At 43.8% G+C, this 22,581-nt stretch overlaps 1 protein-coding gene across 1 annotated transcript in view; it reads left to right on the top strand.

The window, feature by feature from the left end:
- Nucleotides 1-22,581, top strand: part of grik5 (glutamate receptor, ionotropic, kainate 5) — a 114,100-nt gene that overhangs the window by 353 nt on the left and 91,166 nt on the right. Inside the window, exons 2-4 of the mRNA XM_034697142.1 lie at nucleotides 9,552-9,673; nucleotides 9,912-10,115; nucleotides 13,495-15,569. The gene's annotated coding sequence lies outside the window, so the exon portion shown is untranslated. The remainder of the gene's footprint in view (nucleotides 1-9,551; nucleotides 9,674-9,911; nucleotides 10,116-13,494; nucleotides 15,570-22,581) is intronic.

Below are 22,581 nucleotides of genomic sequence, written 5' to 3'. Positions count from 1 at the left end.
TTGCAGCTCTTGTACCTGCAACACCTGCCCTGTTGCAGGCATCCGCCGCCATCTTTTCTTGTTTGGGTGATATCAATCCTATCAGCTGTTACATCCAAGTGGCAACCTCCGGCCGCTAGAATTGAAGCCAATGTGGAAGTGTTAAAAACTGCAGTTTCTGGAGTGTCCGCTTGAGGCTGGCTCCGGAAGTATCAGAAACAACTGATACCCCTTTTTCGACAGAGACAGTTTCAGAGCCGGTTCGGAGCCGGCGCTCAATTGAGAACCGGTTTTCGTGTTTCGGCTGTGAGTGAACCGGCTCCCGGCCGGGAAAACCGGTTCCAGAGCGGCTCCAACTCTATGCTGGTCTAGAACCGCAAACTGCTTACGTCATGGGCGAGGGTCGGGGTTGCCGTGATCAAAAACACAAACCAAACGTGTTTCCGCCATTGTCCTGCAGCGAAAAATTTAAAAGACTAATGGATTCCAAGGCAAAGCAGTGGTCAGCCGAGGAGACAAGCTGCTGTTGTCCGCCATCATTGTTGTTGTGAGGGTAGGTTCGCGCTAGTGCTGCTGGGAAAAGCGGTCACGTGAATCTGACGTCATGACTTTACTCTTCCACGGGCTCCAACAGGGCGAAAAACAAACGAATGCCGTGTTGGTTCGCGAGTTCAACCAGCTCCGAACCAGTGCGAGCACCAGCCCAGAAATACAACCTGATTCATGTTGGTCGAAAAGAGGTAATACACACAAATTCAAAAAAGACAATCTTTACAGCAGAAATAAACCTGTTTACAGCCTGGCACAAAACACAATTGTGGTCTGGATAGCTCATTTCTCGGCACACATTGTACAGGGGCTGAATATTTCATTACGCGGCAATTTCAAAGATTATTAAGATTACAAGTTTTCCATTATGAGAGGCACAGCTGACTTGATTGACAGGCGGGTTGGCTAGGAGGCTCAAAGCCCGCCTCCTTACTTTGCACTAGCTCAGCAGCAGTTAGGCTGAGTTCAGCATTTCCAATATGGCTCCCGCCGACGATTGGCTCCAAAACAGCACTTCAGAAAAAGATGGACGACGTCACAGAGACTACGTCCATTATTTGTACCGTCTACGGCTACATCATCTTAAATTATTCATCAAATGACTTTGTTATTTTGTTGCAGAATTCCTTTACTGAACTGCTATTTCACAGTAAAATACCAATCAGACCTGTAATGTTTCATATAAATTGTTGCCCTTTAATGCAAAAACATCATGGTGGTACAACGTTGAGAGGAACCATTTCTGTATGAGTAGTGATGGAATTCAGCTGTCTAAGGGGCAGAGGCAAAAAAGATAAAAAGGTCACCAGCTGCATTCCCTCTATTACATTTTCACAACCTTTCATGATGTTTTTCTTCCCATTTTGCAAATTTATATATCACTCTACATCTGGAACTTCCCAGACTAGAGCTGTGTTTTCATGGCTGTTCCCCTGCTGCCCTAGATTTTCAAACCAGGTGAGCAGCTTTAAATTCTTCCCACTTGTCCCCTGGCAATTTCATAACAAAATAATAACTCAAGTTAAAGCTATGAGGATACTTGTGTTGTGCCTGCTCTTTTGCCTGTTAAATTGAAGTGATTTCTACCTGCAGTGTGGCCTACAGTGAAAAGGCAAACAGGAGTTGTTTGAGGTTTGAAGGATACACCACAGCAGATACAAACCTACAATATACTGGAGCTAAATTGTTGTTATTTATTGGAAAGAAAAAAGATAGACCCAAAGTACACTCCTGTAACGTCCCTGTAAACCCATTAACCCATGGTCCTCATCCAAGAATTAGAGCCACACTTTGTTGGTGGCATTTTTATTGATGTTTTGGCAGGCCTGAGATGCTTGGCAAACTTTTGTTACCAAGGTAACATGATATAAACATTGATTCAGTGGTTACCATAGTAAAAAACAAACAAACACTAAAAGAGACTGAAAATATAATCATGGAACCATTTAGTTTAAATGATTATTACCAAGTGCAGCCTTTGAATCTCTACATGCTGTGTAAGCAGTCTTAATTGGTTCGTGACCATGAGCAATTAATACCACATTGCCGTAAATATGTATCTATATAGTCTCAGTTAGGTGACACAGAATACTGCTTACATTCACTCCTTACATGAAGAGCTAATGCATATAGAGAGGACATATAGATATCACAATAAAACTCTCCATGTATCCGTTAAAGGTCAAACAGTTTAACAGTGAAAACAATACACAGCAAATTTGCTACAGGAGCAGGAACATATCATAAATCACATGAAGGTCAATACAATATATATGCTGTACTGCACAATATGTTAATGCAAGTCATACTACACAGTTTGGATACAGAAATGCAGACATGTTTGTTAAGTCATGTCTCTATCTGAATAACTAGAGATGTGCATGCTAAATTTCACTCTCTACACAGTCACGTCTGCTCCAGCTGTATCACATTTGCCTGCTGATAACATTTATCCTCAATTCCTTCATTAAAAAAACCCTGCTGTACATAAACAGTTTACTTTCACACATTCATGCTGAGAGATTTAACGCTGATGCTGAAAAATGTGACTTGCATCAACATGAAGTTGTAGTTGCACTTCACCAGCTTAAAATTCATCAACACTTAATCTATTTGTTTATTTGTTGCATTAAAAAAAAAAAGCTTTCTCCTTCAGTAATTGACTTTTTTATTTGCTGTGCTCTGCAAGTGTCATATCAGTAAATCCTTTACAATAATGTTGCTTTTCTACTTTTCCATCTTAATTGAATTTCCAGCATTTCACTTCTTTTGTGATAATCCGTTTAAAAACATTATTCTGAGTTAGGGGGCGTGCAAAAACATGATGTACCTTCTTTGTATTTGACTAAGTGAGCACACTTATGCAAACTTACTCACTCTGCCACAGTTGACTTCCCAATTCTATTATCATATGGTAGTTATTAATGTATGATTGACCTATTTAACTAATGGTATACATTTATCATTCTCCATGCCTTGTGATTACATATTTATTATGTGCACATGCTTCCTCTCTGCCCTCTGTCCTTCTCTTATCTTCTTTTTCTCCCCCTCTCCCTTTTTTCATCACAACTCCCCCATTATTTCTCTCCCCATCTTTCCCCCCTGCGACATGGCCTCTGTCTCTCTCTTTGCTGAGGTTGCTGTACCTGCTGTGACTTTGACAAAGTAGTCTCCACGTATGTAGTGGAGTATTTCTGTGTGCAGGTGTGTAGGCTGCACATCAGTGTGTGTGTGTGTGTGTGTGTGTGTGTGCGCATTAGCTTCATTTGTAGTCTGCAAATTTGTCCATTTTTGTATTGTTATGACGGTGCACATTTGCCACTTGCAGCATGCTTTGGTGTGTGTGCATGCATGTGTGTGTGTGTGAACGTTGCAGCACACCAGCAGTTATATTTGCTGCTTATGTCATACTATACTCACCTGGTTTGTCCTCCACTACCCCTCACTTTTTTCATCCCTTACTCTCTTGTTCACCTTGTTTCTCCCTGCGTGCTCCTCTTCCCCGCTCCATCCTCCCTCTCTCCCTCCCTCCCCTTCACTCCCCCCTCCCTCTACTTGTCTCCTCCCTCTCTGTCCCCTCCCTCATGTTTCCTCCTTCCCCTCTCGCTCTCTCTCTTTCCCATTGATAGTGGAGCATTTGTGACTAGAATACTGAGGAGCTAATCATTATTCCACGAGCACAGCACAGTGCTCAGGCAGAATGTCAATCCCTCCTCGTCTTCCCCTGTCTTCCTCTCGCTCTCCCTCCCTTCTGCATGCTTTCCAAGCAGTAGTTAAATTGGAAGCCACATTTGTGTTCTACAAAGAGAAAAGTGAGAGAACACTCAACAAATACACATTCGTAATTGCAAACACTGGGCTCTTAACACCTGCAGTGAGGTGTGTGTGAGTGTGTGTGCAATGGTTTGAGCAAGGTTTACATTTGTGCCGCGGATGGTATTCTTAGTGTGTGTGTGTGTGTGTGTGTGTGTGTGTGTGTGTGTGTGTGTGTGTGTGAGTGATACGTCGTTGTTATGTAAAAGCGCTCCACATCAATTTGTCAAGAGCAAAGTGGTGTGGGATGGAGATGAGAGAGAGACAGCTGTTGAATGCATATTTAGAGAGAGGAGGGAGACTAAAACAGAGAGTGACAGCAGACTTTCAGTGGATGCAGTGAGGCCTAAAACATAATATTAAGTCAAATTGCCTTATTGCATTTCTGCTTTCTGGATATTCAATTTAAAGCATTAACATAAAATGACTAGTAGTGCGCAGAGTGCCAGTCTGAAAAAAGGCAGAATCAGTGTCTTCCAGTATTGCTTGAAACCATGATTTGGGTAAATTAGACAACACACACACTCACGCTCAGGGACTGCAGGCCGTGTGTCAGTGTGTGTGATTGAATGGGAGCGACAGCACACCGAGACTCCTCCTGACTTCCTGAAAACTGCAGCTGTGGGTCACAGCCAGGGGTAACGCTGTGTGTAGAACCCTTCCAGCCCTCCACATGCACAGAGCCTAATAAAAGATTTCAAATTTGCAAGTTGGATGGATGCAGAAACAGTCATATCCAAACAGATGCAAACACAAAGACAAAAAAAAAAATGCCATGGCCTAGGGGAACATCTGGCTTGACATGGCTGCAGTTTGATAGGCACAAGCAGGAGTGAGTAATAGGTGTTCCAGCACTGTCCGCCCACTGGACAAAGACATCTTGAGATGCTCATTATTTTGTAAGATGCAAAGTGAAGAGGTGAAAACATGAAACATTGGAAGGAGGGGAGGAGGAGAGGGGGGGCTTTTTGACGCTAAAGTAGGGGAGACAGCTCAGCAATGTCATAAACTATATTTGCTTCCGGTTTTGATTAGGGGACAGCTAAGTGGACGAACCAAAGCTGAAGTTTCCAAAGGCCCAAATCAGGCAGTATTAGTCAACATGGGAGTCACAAATAGCCCATTACTTTATGCTATGTTGCTGTGTAAACCCTACAAAAATGTGGAAGCTATGTGAATGAATAACTGACAGATTTAATCATCATCTTCTTCATTCAAAATCAAGCAGATCTCTTGTAAGCTAACACCTCTTCTACAGTCTTTTTAAGCATTATTTACAAACAGCACTGCCAGGCAACACAGCATTGTCACTAGCAATTAAAGAGCCACCTCATGCACAGAGTGACAAAATCAATGATTCAACGCTCTGTGGCAAGTTTAATAGCCTAAGAGAACATGAAATGCTCAGGGAGCATTGAGGCTGCAAGGTTAGGGAAAAGATCCATATTGAAAAGGCTACCCGGACCGACTGGAGCACCAGCGAGGAACAAAGGCATCATAAGGCCAACGTCCCGGTCTTGTTAGGAAGGATGAGACAGCGTAGCGTGATAGAAGTGAAGCAGTGACATCATATAGTGTGATCTGCTTCTCTGGAGACTGCTGTCTGCTCACAGTGGACTCATGCTGTTGTGGAGTTGTGCCTTATATGAGCGAACATTATAAATAGTGAGGAGAATGTCAGCTCTGTTCAAGGGAGTCCCACATGAAGTGTCAGGGAGCTCTGGTGAGAGGACAGATGATTTTTAGCACTGTGTCAGTGTACAGTAAATGTGCAGCGGCTGAAGAAACGGTCAGTTTGTTTTTTAAAGCAGTTGACACACTGTTACGTATATTCCAAGTAAGAGCCCTGTGTGGAAAACCTAACTTTGAAACAAAGAAACTTAAGGCAAGACATGTAAACAAAGCAGTGTGTCACATCTGTAGCTGATGTTGTCCTGTACATGGGATGGAGTGTGCTCCAACAAAAAATTTATGTTATAAAAGTAAATCTATTTTCTAGACACCAACACAGTGGTAGCATTAACAGGCATTGGTTTAACTATGTACATTAAATGTAGGGAATAATCTTCCTGATGATCTTGAGTGCATCTTGAGCCACCAGCATGACATTCAGTCTGTTTCATAACCATTAAAACACTCCAAATGAAAAATGAATGCAGGCTCATTATATATTCAGAGTATCAGTTGCACCCACAAAGCAGAATGGCGATTTAAATAGTATAGCCCATGCATGAATAAATAACCACAATTTTTTAAATGTAGATTGATAATGCTGTAGATACATTTTTTTAAAGTTATGTTTTTAGGCTTTTTTGCCTTAATTGACAGGACAGCTGAAGAGAGACAGGAAGTGTGAGTAGAGAGTTGGGGATGACATGCAGCAAATGGTCGCGGGCGGGACTCGAACTGGCGACCTCTGTGACGAGGACTATAGCCTCTGTATCCGAGGCGCCAGACCTTTAGGCCACCAGCGCCCCAGGTGGTGTAGATAATTTAAACTACTTTGTTTACGTAATGGCATTAAAGTGTAAAACGCAAAAGTAAATTATGCTATTTTAAAAGCTTATACCATGTTTGAAAATTGCTGATGACTTTGGGCTGTCCGGTACAAGCAAATGAAATGATCAAATAAACAATATTTTAAGTATTAAAGCTAGGGTTGGTAGCCATGGAAAACTAGCATGAATTTGAATGTAGCATTTCCTCAGGACTCTGTTTAACCCCCCCCCCCCCCCTCGGAGCCCCTCCAAAACGTCGCCCCCGCTCACATGCACGAGCGCCGCTGATTTGCAACCATATGATCATGACTGATTCAAAACCGGTCCTCAGCACATCGTTTGTGTTTTGCACTACGTCAACTCATGTCTCACTCAGCGGTAAGAAAACACCAAAACATTATCATAGTGAAAGTTAAAAACACAAACAAAGGAGGCGGGCAGAACGGCAGGACGGGATTTGATTGGCTTCATATTCTGGCTCCTGATGGCAGGGATTGGTTGGTGTTTTCCCAGGTTTACTCCAGCTGTAGATAGAGGCTTTTTTTCCGCTCTTTTCTAAAAACACATTATGTATTGATTGCCATCAGGACATAAAGATAATTTTAACCAGTATAACAAAAAGTGTATCTAAATCTGACAACCATCCCCGGCTTTAATAAATATAAACATAAAGGGTACAATAAATGTAAAGTGTATGCGAATCGACTACAAAAAACACCCCCTTAAATAGAAGAGCAGAAAAGCACAATTTGAAAAGTACCAAAGGCAAGTCAAGGAGAAACTTATGGCAGTTGTATTGACAGGAGTATTGGCAGATATACTGAGAGGTAGTGTTAAACTGCGCCAGATACTTAATGTAAGGTAGATGATACTCAACGTAACTGTACATGATGATAATTATATGGGATAGCTCCTCAGGATGCTCTCACATCTGTCTGTGCTGGGATACTGGTGTTATTGCCGGCAGTTTGTCAACAGGCAGAAGTGAAATGTGCTAGACTTCTTTCTTGCAGAGTGATTTGATATAATGTGTGCAGTCAAGTTGTCCCTGGTGTCACTTTTGCTGTTGAGTATTGATTACTTCTGTTGTGTTTTTTTCTGACCAATCAGAATCTAGTATTTAACACAACTGAATATAATATATCTAGTTATTAAAAGCAATATATATATTTTTAAGTTATATTTTGGGGCTTTTTGCCTTTATTTGATGGGACAGCTGAAGAGAGACAGGAAATATGGGGTGTAGAGAGTGGGGGAAGATATGCAGGAAATGGTCACGGCGGTATTGCACATGACAAATGCCCTATATTAAATATATTAGAAAATCACAATTACACATAATGATGAAAAAAAGTCATGCTCCATTTTCCCCTGCAGGGTGGGTAGGAGCTTTATATAGTGTTGTAATAAATGTCCCTCTGAGTGCAGTTGAAGTACTGAGAAGCATATAATGGAACTACTCATGTAAGGTACAAATACTAGGAACTACTCCAGAATTGTTCACAGGGGAATGTACATACTTAAATTACACCACAGTGTGAGTCTACACAAATGTTCCTTGTCACTTCGCACTCTTAAAGGATTAATGCTCCTATCTGTGTGTGTTTACCTCCACATGCCCTTCATGTGTGTGTGTGCTTTGACATTTTATTCAGTGGTCAAATAAAAGAGGAGATAATTGTAACTACTTCGGTACTGTCTGGAACATATATATAGACAGTATACCTGTCAAGGGAATTTTTTAAAGCTGATATGTTTATTGTAAAATCACTATCTACTAAGTGCACTAGTGGCCTAGGCGTACATGGACCATTAACTGCAGCATCAGGGCTTCATGTTTGCCTAGATTGTTGCTTAGGTTGCCCATCTCTCCCTCACAGTTCAAGTCACCTCTCTACTTTCTGCTGTCCTGTGCAAGCGGAAATATCCGGAAATAAATACACATATTAACATCTTAACCTTAGAGGCCAGTATTACCTCCAGCTGCAAAATAAAGACAGTAAAAACTATATTTTCTTCTAAAATCGTAAGTCGAAGTCCAAGGGAGGACAGATATGGCTACATATCCCAGTAACTGACTATTAGTTGAGTAGATGTAATGAGTTACTTCTACCTCTCTGTAAGACTTCACACACGTTTGATGTTATCTCACTCTCTGACAGGATTTATTCATGTGTTTTTGTTTACCTCTATTTGCCTGGCTTGTGTTTGTGTATATCAGTGACATAATGTCAATATGTGCCGGTATGTGAGCCGAATTGTTTGTTTACATCTGATTGCTGCGTGCGTATGTGTGTGTGTATGTGTGTGCGTGCATGAGTGTGTGTATGTATGGTGTGTCATAGGGCATGAGGCAAGTCGTGTGGTGGTGTGATAGTGTTTGTCACCCTGAGCATGTAGCCACGTCAAACTCTGTCAGGCTAGTTTACCCTGGCAGGGGATGTAACACATCCCTTTGATTATCCCCTCTCTCCCGCTCTCCCCCGCTCTCCCCTCTCTCTTTCTCTCTCTCTCTCTCTCTCTCTCTCTCTCTCTCTCTCTCTGTGGCATGTGTGTGTGTGTGTCATTCAGAATCTGTGTTTTTCTTTATGGCCAGTTTTCTGCCTTTCCCCCCTTATTTCAAATGCTTATCTCAGAGACTGACAGAGAGAAGAGAGAGGGTGGGGGGGCTGAGTTGATATTCATCTTTGAGAAAAAATACCTAGGAGGGAGTGAGAGAGAGAGAGAGAGAGAGAGAGGGAGAGAGAGAGAGAGAGAGAGAGAGAGAGAGAGAGAGAGAGAGAGAGAGAGAGAGAGAGAGAGAGAGAGAGAGAGAGAGAGAGAGAGAGACAGAGAGAGAGAGAGAGAGAGAGTAAAGGAGTGGGTGTTGGGAAAGAGGAGAGAGGGAGGGGAGGGAGTGGGAGGGTGCTGAGAGAGAGAGAGAAGAGAGAGAGAGAGCTGATTAGATTGGAGTAAGCCAAGGAGGAATGGGTATACTATTGAGCAAGGGGAGAGAGAGAGAGAGAAAGAGAGAGCGCGAGACAGAGAGGGGAGGGTGACTAAGTGAATGCAGTTTGCCGTCGCGTGTCGCCGAATCACAGCAAAGTCTACAGGAAGGCATGAGGACGATTTGGACCTGAATCAACAAATGGATACAGAAAAACTGGATGTACACTGGACATGAGGAGAAAACAAGGGAGCATGAAGAGTCTCTTTTTATCTCTGCATCAGATCTGGCTGTGAGGAACCCACGGGGAGGTAGAGGAACACAGCGGACAACTCATTTCTCTCTAACATCCTTGGAAGCCGAGGAGGAGGCAGAATAGAGCTGGATTGGATTGCACATACCCTCTGTAAGTATTTGTAAAGGCAGAGGATACTAGTGTTTAAGGCTTTAACGTGTGTGGATGGATGCTTTGGCTCAAGAAGGAGAGAATAAGAGAGAAATAAGGGAATGCAAATGCAGTTGTGCTGCAATGTCTCCTCTATTGTGTTATGCTGTTTGCATCACTAAGCAGCTTCTTTTTCCTCCAATTTAAATAAACTACCCCAGACCTGACTGTGTGTGTGTTTATGCCTTTTCCTCCACAGTGCCGCTGTGTGTGTGTGTGTGTGTGTGTGTGTGTGTGTGTGTGTGCGTGCGTGCGTGTGTGTGTGTGTCTAAGTGTGTGAGCTGATAATAGCAGCCCCATTTGTATTCAGCGGAGGGAGCTCCAGGATCTCGCTGCGCCTTTCCCCAGGATGGGATCACAGAGCAGGGATTGTGCTCGCCTGTGGAATGCCCCGCTGAAATGGGTGAGTGTCCGTGCTCCTCTTTCTCCTCTTCTCCCCTCTTTACCTTCTTTTCCTTCTCTCATTTTCTCGTGTCTTGAATCTCTCTCACTCCCCACTCTTCTTCAGACTGCAGTTATGTTAAGAGTATTTTCACTGGTGATGGGTTCTTCTTCTTTCCTCGTGTCTCTCTCACCCACTCATCCTGGCCAACCCATCTCCCTACCACTCCCCCACCTGTTTTACTTCATCCCTCCTTTCCCTTGTCCCTTTTTCATCCAACATCCATCCTCTCTCTGTCTCCTTCCCTACATCCAGACACGCACATGCCTGTCTAGTTTGATGGATCTTAATGAAATCTGAATGGTTTACTTCAATTTGTTGCTGCTCTCCCTCTTCTTCATTCTCTGTCTCTACCCCTCTTCGGCTGTGTCACCCCTCCCCCCTACTCGCCTTCATCCCTCTCTCTTTTGGTCTCTTCAGGCTCCTCTCTACATTCTGTTTGAATACAGACACACTGAGAGACATTTGAGTCTCTCTCCTGACTCAGGCGGGGAATGGAGGTGCTGGGGATGTGTGCGCGAGCTATTTCGGCGCCTGTGTCAATCATTCTGAAAGCTTTTCATGTGTTTGCGTCTGAGGCACAATGCAGGGGGGGCAGAGGTGTGTGTTCAGCCTGAGTGTGTGGGATTGGTGGAACAGAAGGTTATGAAGTAGATCAATGTGTTTAATTGCTTCAGGCATGACAGCTGTGACACACGCACGCACACACTTGCATTGTCGCTCCTCTGACACTCACCTCCATCTTTGCACTGCTTTGCTGACATACCTTCTACACTCCAATTCACACACACACAAACCTACTTCTTTTCTCATGTGCGACCTGAAAGCATGCTAATGGTGCACACACACACTCATGCAAACACTGAGCGATGACCTAACATACACACACATGGTCTCATCCTAAATGGTCCTATGAGGATATGGGTGTCACTGCAGGGTCAGTTCCATCCACACAGTATTGATTAGAGATGAAACACTGAATGGCCTCTAATGTTTCATTTGAAATGGACCGTCACCTCACTAGACTGTAGAGAAAAGGGAGAAGTCACTAATCCTATTTAATGATTTCTTCTTCCGTTATTGTCGATATACGTAGTTCTGAGTTGACATCCACTTTTAGAGAAAAACAAACCTGTCTGCACTCTACTCCAAAGGTATTCATCATTTAGCTGGGAGCTGAGGCCCCTTTTTAGATCAGTATTTAATAATGACTTTTATAAATTCAACAGGTGCAAACTGTTGCATAGTAACAGCCATGACTACCTGTTGTGTAGCTAGTACTGCAGCTATTTTTAGATTAAAGCTATCTGTGAGAAAAAAGGCCGTATGATTTATCAGATACAAAAAACAAAACAAAAAAAGAAACTCAGCAGACATCCAAGTCTTTCGAAGCTTAGGCCAATGCTCGTTTTGCCATCTGTCATCTGCCGGCATACCTGCCTGCCTGCCTTCAACACTGTTAGTGTGCAGGGATGTAAGAGAACGTCTTGGCACAATACAAAGGCAAATAAATGTGAAAAATTCTCTGCGGAGCTGAATATTTGATGAAAGTGCAAACTCAGTCTGATCACTGACTCCAAAAAGGCGCTACATTTTAGTTGTGTACTTTAAATGCAAGAGAGGGAAATGAAATGCAAACATAGTTATCTGTCAGAGGTCTCATAGTTCAGCCTGGAAACCAGATATATATAAAAAGGGGTTGTTTCTTGTACTTCTTCAATCACTTTGTGTAAAAGCTTTCTTGTTTGTTGCAAACTGAGAATATTACTCCACACATTTTCAGACATTGGCTCCCTTTCTGTTTTTAAGCTTATTTTGGAGCTTCTTTGTCTGTACGTAGAGAGGATAGGACTGAGGATGCAGGAGAGAGAGTGGGGAGTGGCATGAGGGAAAGTGGCCGCAGGTTAGAATCAAACTCTGGCTGCCTACTTGAGGAGCACATCTGCTGTACATGGGACGTGCGATTTAACCACTTGGTTAAATCTACCCCTCACATTTTCTCATTTGCTTTACAAGGTTTTTTTCATCCTTACATTTTTTATTTTTCTATTGATTCGTTTCTTGTACAGTTCAGTGCTTCTCTCAAAAATAAAAAAATCTTTTATCTCCATTTGCTATAAAACCTCGTGGATGATGAAGAAACAGTAGATTTCTGTGTCAGTTGTATCCCACACAAGTGAATCAAACTCATCTCTGTGTTGTGTATTTTCATAAAGCTGTTATTGCTACCCTCCTTTCAGTTTGACAGCCGGAGCAATGCGAGTCTATACCAAGGCTGCCACTTTTTCACAACATCTTGTTGGAACAAATTCAAACTGATATGTAATTTGCTTGAACGCAGCCCATGTGGCCTTGCCCTAAAACACACTGAAGAGCAAACTGTGTTTAATCAGTGGTGCCTCAGCTGCTTCACTTGAGTGGCAAGCTAGCCTTACCATAAGGCAGTCGGTTGCGTCTCACAGCTAGCAAACCCCATGTCCCCTGCTGCATCTATAATGTTGAATACAAAATGCTTCCTTCAATTACCGTAAAGAAGATTTAGTGTCATCATCATTAATGCAGCACAAGCTCTCATGCCTTTTGTTTGCCCTCTCTGTTTGCAAGGAGGGCAACAGAAGGGCAACGGGCCACAAAGTGAATCAGACTGGCAGTGTGTTAAGGGACATCCAGACTGGATTACAAGGCACACGCACCTCCACCACTGTCAAATTTTAAGCATGTGTAAACCATAAAAGAACAAATACTTGATGTTTTCTCAAGTGGGAATGCTAGATTACATTCTAGGAAAAAATTCACATCAGTAGTCTGCCCTGTCAAGTGTGACTACTTGTACCTGACCATTGCTTTGACTCTGGGCTGCAGTCCTTCACCTGCCTCGGGCACATTGACCAGTCAGAGATCTCTTGTAGGCCTCCAGTGTGCTCCCACACATGCCTCTGGTGCTGGAAACTGTGGAGCGTGATGGACAGCTAGCTTTGATTTGAAGAAAAAGACAGCAGAAATGATTGGATGAAAGCAGGCTAGGTGCAGATTCAGAATTGGATCGAGGGAATAGTACAGCGATGTGATGGGGGAGAGTGTTTGGAAATGAGCTTGTTGGGAGAGAGTAAAAGGATCAAATCACAGAGTGAGTGAAGTTGAGGGAGGAACAAACAAGCAGCAAAGTCTGAGAAGAGTGACAAGGACGGAATAGACAGCAAGACGACAGGCAGGGTTGAGCGTGACGAGGAGGAGAATGACATACGCGATAAGGCAGAGTGACATAAATGTCACCATGCTAACCTTTCATGCACTCTTACTCTCCCTCACCTCTACTTTGACTCTCTTCTTCTACTTCCAGATCTAAAGGCTCTCAGAGATGGACACCAAAATGGACAGCATGGACGCCAGCAGAGACCCTTCAGTGACTCGGTTTCCAGACCTTACTGCATCCGACTTTGTCAGCCATCAGCCTAAACCACCCCAGCGAGGACTGAACTTGCAGAGTTGAAACTGGACGAGCTCCACTGAGATCCCCCAGAGCTTCAATAGGAAGTACAGAAAAGCAGAGAAAGAGGAGCCCCAAAGGAGTTGACTTACAAACCAGTCCACCTGTTGAGTGTCTGATTGAGCTTCATTGACTTATGGCTGCAGCGATGCTTGAAAAATGGTATGGAGCTTTCAGACATGTCCGGATTTATCGCCTGGATATCCTATCGAGATTACGACACTTTAGTGCACACCTCAGAGCCGGACCACTTTTCCAGATTGGCTTGTGGGCAAAAGCAAGTAATTGAAAATCCCCCCTTGAGACGCTCTTTCTTCTGATTTGTTGTGGGAGAGATTTTTTTTTTTTTTTGGAAGGACCCCTTTCAAACCTCCCTCTCTGTATCCCACATTTCCCCCTTCTTCCTTTTTTCACCATCTTTCTCCCACATTGTGAGAAATACATTATGAAGCAGCGCCATTCTTCTTCATCCCCCCTCGGTGACGGAGAGAGAGGAGGGACAGACTGTCCAGAATAGATAACGAGCAAGGAGACTGGCACAGGGGAGAGGAGAAGGAGAGAAAATAGAGGGAAACAGGTAGAGGGAAAGAAGATAACAGAGAAGAGGGCAAATAAAGAAGGAAAATAGTAAATTTACTTGGACTGTTGGTAATCCTCTTGGAGACTTGAAGCCTTTCTCTGATTTGTCTGTGCTCTGTTGGAGGCTAGTTAGCGCAATGGGCAGGGGAGGGGTCAGGATTTACACCAGGGGGGGCACTTGAGCAGAAGAGTAGGCTTATGTCCCCCCTGCACCCGCCTGGTTTGTATCTTAGTGTTTGGCAGGAAGACAGACTGAAAGATGTCCTGGTAAACAGACAGCTACTCTGAATGACAGACAAGCTCTGGGGCTGGTGAGACAGACAGGAAGAGAGGAAGACAGGTACACAGCCGATTCCAAGTGTCAGGCAGAGAGCCAGGCAGACATCCAGTGTCGGCACAGTAGACGGCGTGCGATTCATTGTCATTCTATGCAGCCTGCAAGGAAGAGACAGAGAGAGGGGAAGAAAGCAGAGACAGGAAGAGACAAGAGGAACATCCCTGTGTTTGTAGCTTGTGGAGAATCTCGCTTCATCTGCATCCACCTCAGTCAAGAGCCCATGCAGTGAAAAAAACAGGCAGTGAGGGAGGGGGCTGTTACTGGAAAGGAAAGGAAAGACAGGTTGAAGAGAGCGAGAGAGGGAGAGAGAGAGAGAGAGAGGCAGAGAAACAGAGGGAGAGAGCAGGTGTCGGAAATCCTCCCCTTCATCTGCTTGTCATTTACTCCTTTATGTTCTCTCGTCGTCTGGCGTGGTGATTGGTTTTCTGATGCCCGCGTTCCTCTGCTCATAGCCTCCCACAACCCCACACCACCACACAACCCCTTCCACCCCTCCTCAATCCTGAGGAAAAACAAAAGGTGGGCAGACAGAGTAAGAGCAGAAAAAGACAGCATAAAAGGAAAGGTGGAGCCCTGTTGTGATTGACTAATTTTTCACCCCATTTCTTTTCTTATTTGTCCAGACGGGCTCTTGTTATATCTTTGCTTCTTGTTTTTTTTTCTTGTTTTTTCCTCCAAGTAAGAGAAGAAAAACACCGGCCCAATCAATCCCTCGTTCTCCTTGTAGACAGAATTGAACCTCTCCTTTCATCAAGTGTCGATTTTTTCCTGCCTTGTCCTAAAGGGATTATTTTCTCTATCTTAGTATAAACACTGGAATCATCCAGGTTCCTTCTATATGTCTTCAGCCTTCAATGACACAGTGTGGACCCCTCTGACTCCCCCTTGACATCCCCCTCTCCTCCACAACTGAAGTGCTGAAACCCCTTGGTCTCACATCTCAATGCCTGTGTTGACTCACTACTACAGCGATAATATGGCACAGCGCATCTGATAACGTCTGATTCATTCTGTAAGTAGGACTCTCTCTCTCTCTCTTCCTATGTGTGTGTGTGTGTGTGTGTGTGCGGGCGCACATGTGCGCCGCCTGTCATTAACGTGTATTCAGCTCATGTATGCACATACACAGATGTGGTCTGTCTTTTTGCAGTGTTGGTTTTATGGTGTCTTCACAGCGGATTTGCTTTCCTGTGCTTCCTCTGCTCCAGGCAATTTCAGTGTGTGTGTTTGTGTGTGTGTGTGGTGTGTGTGTGTGTCTGCCAGAGAAAGAGATTTTGATCTTACAGCCAAGCTTACAACAGCATCAGAGTGGTGTCAGAAAAAAGGGAAGGAGGTGCCTTTATGTGTGGGTGTGAGTGTGTGTGTGTCTACATATTGGTCCTGAGGTTAATTTGAACTAATTAGTGGTGAGTATTTTTGCTTCTCAGAGCAGTTTTTTGGTTCTGTGTCAGTGTACTGGCATTCATTATGGGGGGGTGGGGGTAGAAAGGGGATGAGGGGTAAAACTGAAGGGTGAACCAGCTAATGAGAATGACTCTGGTTCCCTGACTAGTTCTTTGTTGCCTCCGTTTTAAGTCTTAATGCCCCGAGCGTTATACCCTTGCTGCATATCATTTCAGCCTCCTTTTATCTCCCTATGTGTTGCCTCGGAAGAACCCCGATTCCAGACCCAGCCTCTGCAATGTCCTGCATATTACTGAGCCCATCTATCTCAGCGGACACATCCACATCTTTATACACTCCCACAGTCACCAGGCCCTGCACCAGGAGACGCTCAATCAAGATAGTCCCTTCAAACAGACCAATGAACTGTGAATAACGCCATTACACAAACTCCCAGCTCAGAGCGTTACAGAGACAGAGAAGATTGGGAGAGTGAAAAAAAAGGGGGAGAGAAAAAAAGAAAGAGGGAAAGCAAGAGAATGAAAAGCATTCTGGAGATAGAAGAAGGGGAATGAGAGAGATGACATAAAGCAACAGAGAGGGGGACACACAGAAGAGGGAGGGAGGGTGAGAATGAGAGAGAGAGATGGGAGTGCGTGGGCCTGGAGGGGCCATGGAGCAGGAAAAGACCTCTGCTCCATGGGAGCACTCTGATGGGCTTAGCAAAGGCCCCGCTTTGTTCACACTGTTGGTCAGCCTCTCAGAATTAAGATTACTAAATAATACGATTACTGCAGCTGCACACTGATAACACGCTGCTGCCGATCCCCTTTGTCACTTTCACAAGAGCCAGAGAAGAGAGGAGGAGGAGTGGAATATGATGGCATCAAAGGCATGACAGAAGTGACAACATTATACTGTCAAAGGGCCTGTGCTTCACAACATGGCTTCTCTGCTTTCTTGCTGTGTAAAAGTGCAAGCGCTGGTGTGAAGTTTTATAAGAAGAGTGGTCGTAAGCAGAGGGATTCTGAGGCAAACAGTAAGACTGGATGGATCAAATGAGTGCAGGCTGTCATTCTGTCCGATTATGGGACATAAATTGTGACTCCGCTTATCTCTTTGAGTCGTTAATGCATCACTCTAACCCATAAAAGGACAAAAAAAAAAAACATAAACAGGGGAGCGTCTTTGTATATTACTACCTGATCCCACATATGCAAACATAAACCAAAGCTTTTATGTTGAGACGTCTGCCCCTTATCTTGATGTTTTACACCGCATCCTCCGCGTGGGCTATTTGTTTCATGTTTTCCACGCTTGACAGCTTTGACACAGATTCCTGCCAAGTTGACCTTGCAGTTTAAAGTGTAATAAAAGCTGAATTCCCTGGCTGTGTTGCACATCGATACATGTTCTCCTGGTTGCTGATAAATGGTCTACCACCCCCTCGGGAGTGGAGGAAAAACAAGCAGGCAGCAGAAAGTGCTGTCCAGTCCTGCTCAGCGGAAGTAAAGTACAACCTTCTGAAACCCACTGATCCCAGAATAGTTAGATAATATCAGGGTAAGTCCGGGCTCAAACCCCCTTCCTATGAGATATGAAGCATCTCCGCTCTCCTCTCAGCAGGAGCACCCATTTGCCTGCAGAGCTAAAGCTTAGCTTGGAGCAGGCGGCATTTGATAGTATAGTATAAAAATAAACAACAAACCGGAGCGGAGGGCACAAAACGAAATCAATGAAATATGACACACATCACAAACATGCAGCTTAAAACAGCCTCAAACTACTGCAAGTTGGCAACCATCCATTTCGGTTTCTGTTCCTGTGCAGCACATTTGTCAGCTAGTGGATGCTTCATGTACATGTCAGGGAGTATACTTGCTGCACTGACAACACATCAACTTTGACCCTTGGCCGTCCCCCAGCTGAGCCCCATAGCCACAAAATAACTGTATGAGTCACTGTGCAGAACCAGTACATCTCCGGTCAAAAAGCATCCATGTTGAATCACATGCCCTCTGCTCTGCGTGACCAGACATGCAGAAACAGAAAGGCAATATGGAGATGATGTGCCAAATTAACAGGAGTGCACTTTTGCCATTTGGTCTCCATTTCTTGTCTCTTTGAACAGCAGCAGTGCAGTGTGGTGGCGGTACAGTTTACAGTACAATCATTTCACTTCACTTGGTCTAAATTGTGGCAGAAATTCACATGGTTCATAAGATAATTTTCACATCGAGCTAACCGTCTCCCCTGTTTGCACAAGTCAGGTCCTTTCAGATCACCGATCCCATCGTCCCTCAGGGTTAGACTGTCTAATCGCTGGGTTAGACTTCTATTCGCTCGTTCTGCTTTATGGAGAGCTCGTCAACAATATCAGTGCTTGATGATTTCTCGCTGGTTTTATTGTTAAGGCAGAAACACATTTTCAGATCTTTTGCCTCATTAATTGTTTTACAGTTCTTTAGTAGCAACAGCTGTTCTGTCTTCAAAGGTGGTCAGCAGCTGTTATTTCTCTGACTGTGCTGTGATGTATAGAGGAAATGCGTCAGTCTCCTCATTATGTCGCACTATGAAAAGAAACAAATATAACTAGGGTTCTTTATTCATTTATTTTTTTACAAATTACGTCAATGTACATTTTGGGGATGGATTTTATTTTTGCAGTGCATTGCTATTGGACTGCTTTTATGCAGATATTTTGTGACTTATAAAATAAATACATTAGGACATACGATTTCAATATCCCAGGTGTAGACAGGAATTGTGTGATTAAAGATTGGGGTAGGCCCTTGAATATTTCTAGGGATGCACCGACCCTACTTTTTAGGTCCCGATACCAATATCGATACCTGGGCTTTGGTATCTGCCGATACCGATACTAGCCGATTCGATCCTGGTATTGATTTAACAATCTCTATTCCTTAATGTGAGGATAGAATCATGTTTTGGCAACTTCAGGCTTTTCTGACTTGATGGTGAACTGTACCTGGGTTCCAAGTGCTAAACCAGAGGCTGGAATCCCTTAATTTCAAGGATCCGGAACAAGTAAATCCAATAACCTGTCCGTTTTTTCACACTTTGAATCCATTAATGGAAGTTTTCTTGCTTCTTTGCAGTAGGCTACAGCTGAAGTAAACTTCTTCCTTTGGGCTCCCATTATATTTTTCAGCGCGACTGCCATCCGTCGAAACATTACCGCTGCACATGTTGCAAGTTTCCGACGGCGTTGTCAGCAAAAGAAGCATGCACCTAAACTGCAGAGCCTCTGTAGTTATCCTCCATCATGCTCCACTGGGCAAAAATGCACAGACCGGCCGGCGCTGATGATGTAGGAGACACACATGGCTGTTGTAAACACAGAAAAGCATAGAACTGAGATGAATAGATCTGCCATATGGATCGGCACTATATATCGGCCCTTTGTCCCCGATATCCAATATAGCTTTTTGAGTCCGATCTAGTCGATATCCGATACCAGTATTGGATCGGCGCATCCCTAAATATTTATAGATTCAAATTCAACTATGCCATCCATAGGTTTGAGAATGGTTGGTCTACATTTATAGCGTCCCAGCAGGAATGGATAATTGATTTACCTCAACACTAAATATCATAATTTTCTCTTCTGTGATTGGCTTCTCCAGTCATGTTCAATGGTGCCTCTTGCGTGGCAGGTCACCCCTGAAGTATCTCTTTCAGCGCTTGCTCCAAAGTGAGCTAATTTGGGATATGAGATCTCTTCTAACACCGAGCAGCTCTTCAGCTTCCTCTGCCTTCAATCTTCCTCCGCTTGACCACCAGCGCGAGGCACTGCAGCCTTGCACTAAACCTTTGCTCCTCATTGCCTAATGGAGCACAAAAAATGGCCCTGTTTGCTTAGTCGTTCGTCCACTCCTGCTTGCTTCAGGCGCTGGCCTTGGGGGAAAAAGATTGAGTGTGTGCGCGCGTGTGTGTGTGTGTATGTGTGTGTGTGTGAGGATGACAAAAAGTGGACATTAGGACACACATGCCCTTTCAGTAATGTGCTCCCGGCTGGGCTGTTTGGCTGGCCATAAAGTGAATGCCGCTAATGGCCTCTCTGTTAATGGAGTCATTAAGATTGGATTGCAAAAAGATAAAAGCAATGTGTATAATGTGTGTAAGGCGGGTGGAGGTGTGAGCGTTTGTACACTGCTACTGTAGCTGCTTTGTGTATTTCTGGTTATTTAGTGCTCCAGTAGATACTCCCAGGATGACACTTACGGCAGCAGTGACACTGTCCTGCATTAGCATTAGCAGAAAAGGTCAGTATTCTATCAGTATAATTGTAATGCGGTGTGAGGCTCAGGTGACCTGCTGTGTCCTAATCAGTCAGCTCAGTCAGTCGGCCGAGGCTCAGAGAGTCACAGCTATAATGTTTCCGCGCTACATCGCCACTGCCTTGTGTGAGTGTGACAAGTGACAAAGGCTGATGGGCTTGATTTGAGGTCATTTCAGGACCTGTCCCTGAGAGAATATGGCAAGGCTGGCGAAAGGAATTCTGGGTAGTATTGCGTGTTGTTTTCATGGTGGCATGACTGCTCATTAAGTCTATGTCAATTTCTTGTTTTCTTACCAGAGGGTTTTGCTTATGTCACCGTGCTCATCATGTTTTAAGCTTCAGCTTCGGTTGGTCCAGCGTGCCTCGTTTGCTTGTTGTAGTCAATGAAATGCAGCCTTTATTGCACCACAAGGGAAGACTGGTTTGCAGGCAGAATTAACATTAAATCACAGGATAAAATAATTAAAACAGAGCAGAAAACTCTGTTCTAATTAGGCCAGGCAGAGAGTCAATACTTTTAATGCAGAACATTAAAATAGTTTTTCTCCACTCTGAAAGTATAATTGTTTTCAAACTTCAAACACCGCTGTGTTTTACTACGCTGTTTACACGTTGCTTCACACAAAGCGTTGCCAGCCTCATGCTTGTAACCATTTTTATCTGTCAAGTGGTGTCAGTCCGTGTATCAGAAGATCAGAGGATACATTTCAGAGTGAAAGAGTGCACCTTTTCATCTAATCAGTGATGAAGCAGACGAAGCCTGCAGCTAGAAAATGGAGTCTCAGCAGGGGTTGTCACACTGCAATCACTGATCAAACCTGTCTGCAGACCCCTGAGGGGGTCATGCTGCAAAATAAGTAAAACTGGATTAATTTGACTGTTATTTTATTTTGAGATAGGATAGTGAGCGCTTATTATCAAGGGGATGCTCTGATCATAGATTTCATTATGTTAGTCACATGAGATGGAGTGATTGTAAATTAGGATGATGTGTATTTGTGTTCTGGGAGTCTTTTAGTCAACACTTGAAAAGCCTTTAAATAGATATGAAGGGCAATGTCTGTTATTGCAGTACGAGCTAAAGCAGCCTTATAGTATTCCTCCACTCTGATGGTATTCTATATAATTGCCTTTGTGGGGGGAAAAATATTCTCAAGTCATTCAGGTAGTAATGTCAGCCTTGGTCTACTGACTCTATTTTACATTTTAATGTTTCACTGAGGCTTCCTCTGAGCCGCAGTGTGCCTGACAGCGTAATAATGACACTCATCATGATATCTACAGGTGTCACTGCCCTCTGAAGCCTATCATTAATACTAGTAGGTAGTGCTCAGATCAGCTCTGTCGGACTCAAAGGACACTAAGGTGGACCTAGATCAGACAAAATAGTCCTCTAATTTGTAATTTGACAGAGGTGATGATCTCTCCTGCAGACTTCCAAAGAACAAAGATTAACCACCCGCTCTTAAATTTGACCTTCAAATATTTGACAACATTATTGTAACCCTGAAATGTCAGTCACATGTTGTGTCTATAGGCTGCACTGCAGAACCTAACACGAGCTGGGCTGTACCTCTGGTTAATGCTGTAATGCTGTTAGCTGTACTACCTGGATTTAAATGAACTCAGAGGACAGATGGGCATCCAGAAAATGGAGATAAAGCTGCGTCTGGTTAAACTCACACAATCACACAACCAGAGTGATGCTTTAGCGGCACAGGCATGTGAATGCTAGGCTGGTGGTGCTAGCTCTGCTAATTACAACTAAACTTGGCAAACTTATTTGACTAATTTACACACAGACTCTGGGTTTATAGCCGTGTTTAATACATTTCTCTTAATTTTGGGAGTGTCTTCTTACCTTTCGATGGAATATACATTTCCGTTTATACTAGGGATGCACCAAAAATTCGGCCAATGAAAATTTTCGGCTGACAATGACCCAAAAGTGCATTTTAGGTTTTCGGCTGAAAGACTTTTATCACCGAAACAACACGGCCGAAACAGAATGTTTCGATGATGCAAGCAAAAAACGCTGCCAGTACGCGCTTGTCTGGACAAGGGCCAACATGTCTGCATCAGTTATTCCTGTAATTGCAGCACTAAAGCGTCTTCATAGCAAAGAGGTTGAGACGGACCACGGAGTGAAAACAAAGAAAAGTACTCTCTTAGAGTCTGTCAGCACACGTTTCACTGAGATCTATTCAGATCCTCTGCACTTCATCGCGACTGTACTTGATCCGTGTTATAAAGATCATTACTTGGATGTGGGAATAAAGCAGCGCGCACGAGAAATGATCCAGGCCGTGATGGATGCAGAGAACCCGCTTGGAGACGG

The sequence above is a fragment of the Notolabrus celidotus genome, chromosome 12, assembly GCF_009762535.1.
Source record: "Notolabrus celidotus isolate fNotCel1 chromosome 12, fNotCel1.pri, whole genome shotgun sequence".
In the NCBI taxonomy this organism is placed as follows: domain Eukaryota; kingdom Metazoa; phylum Chordata; class Actinopteri; order Labriformes; family Labridae; genus Notolabrus; species Notolabrus celidotus.
Note: the sequence above shows the minus strand (reverse complement) of the source record. Positions and strands in the feature narration are given on the sequence as shown.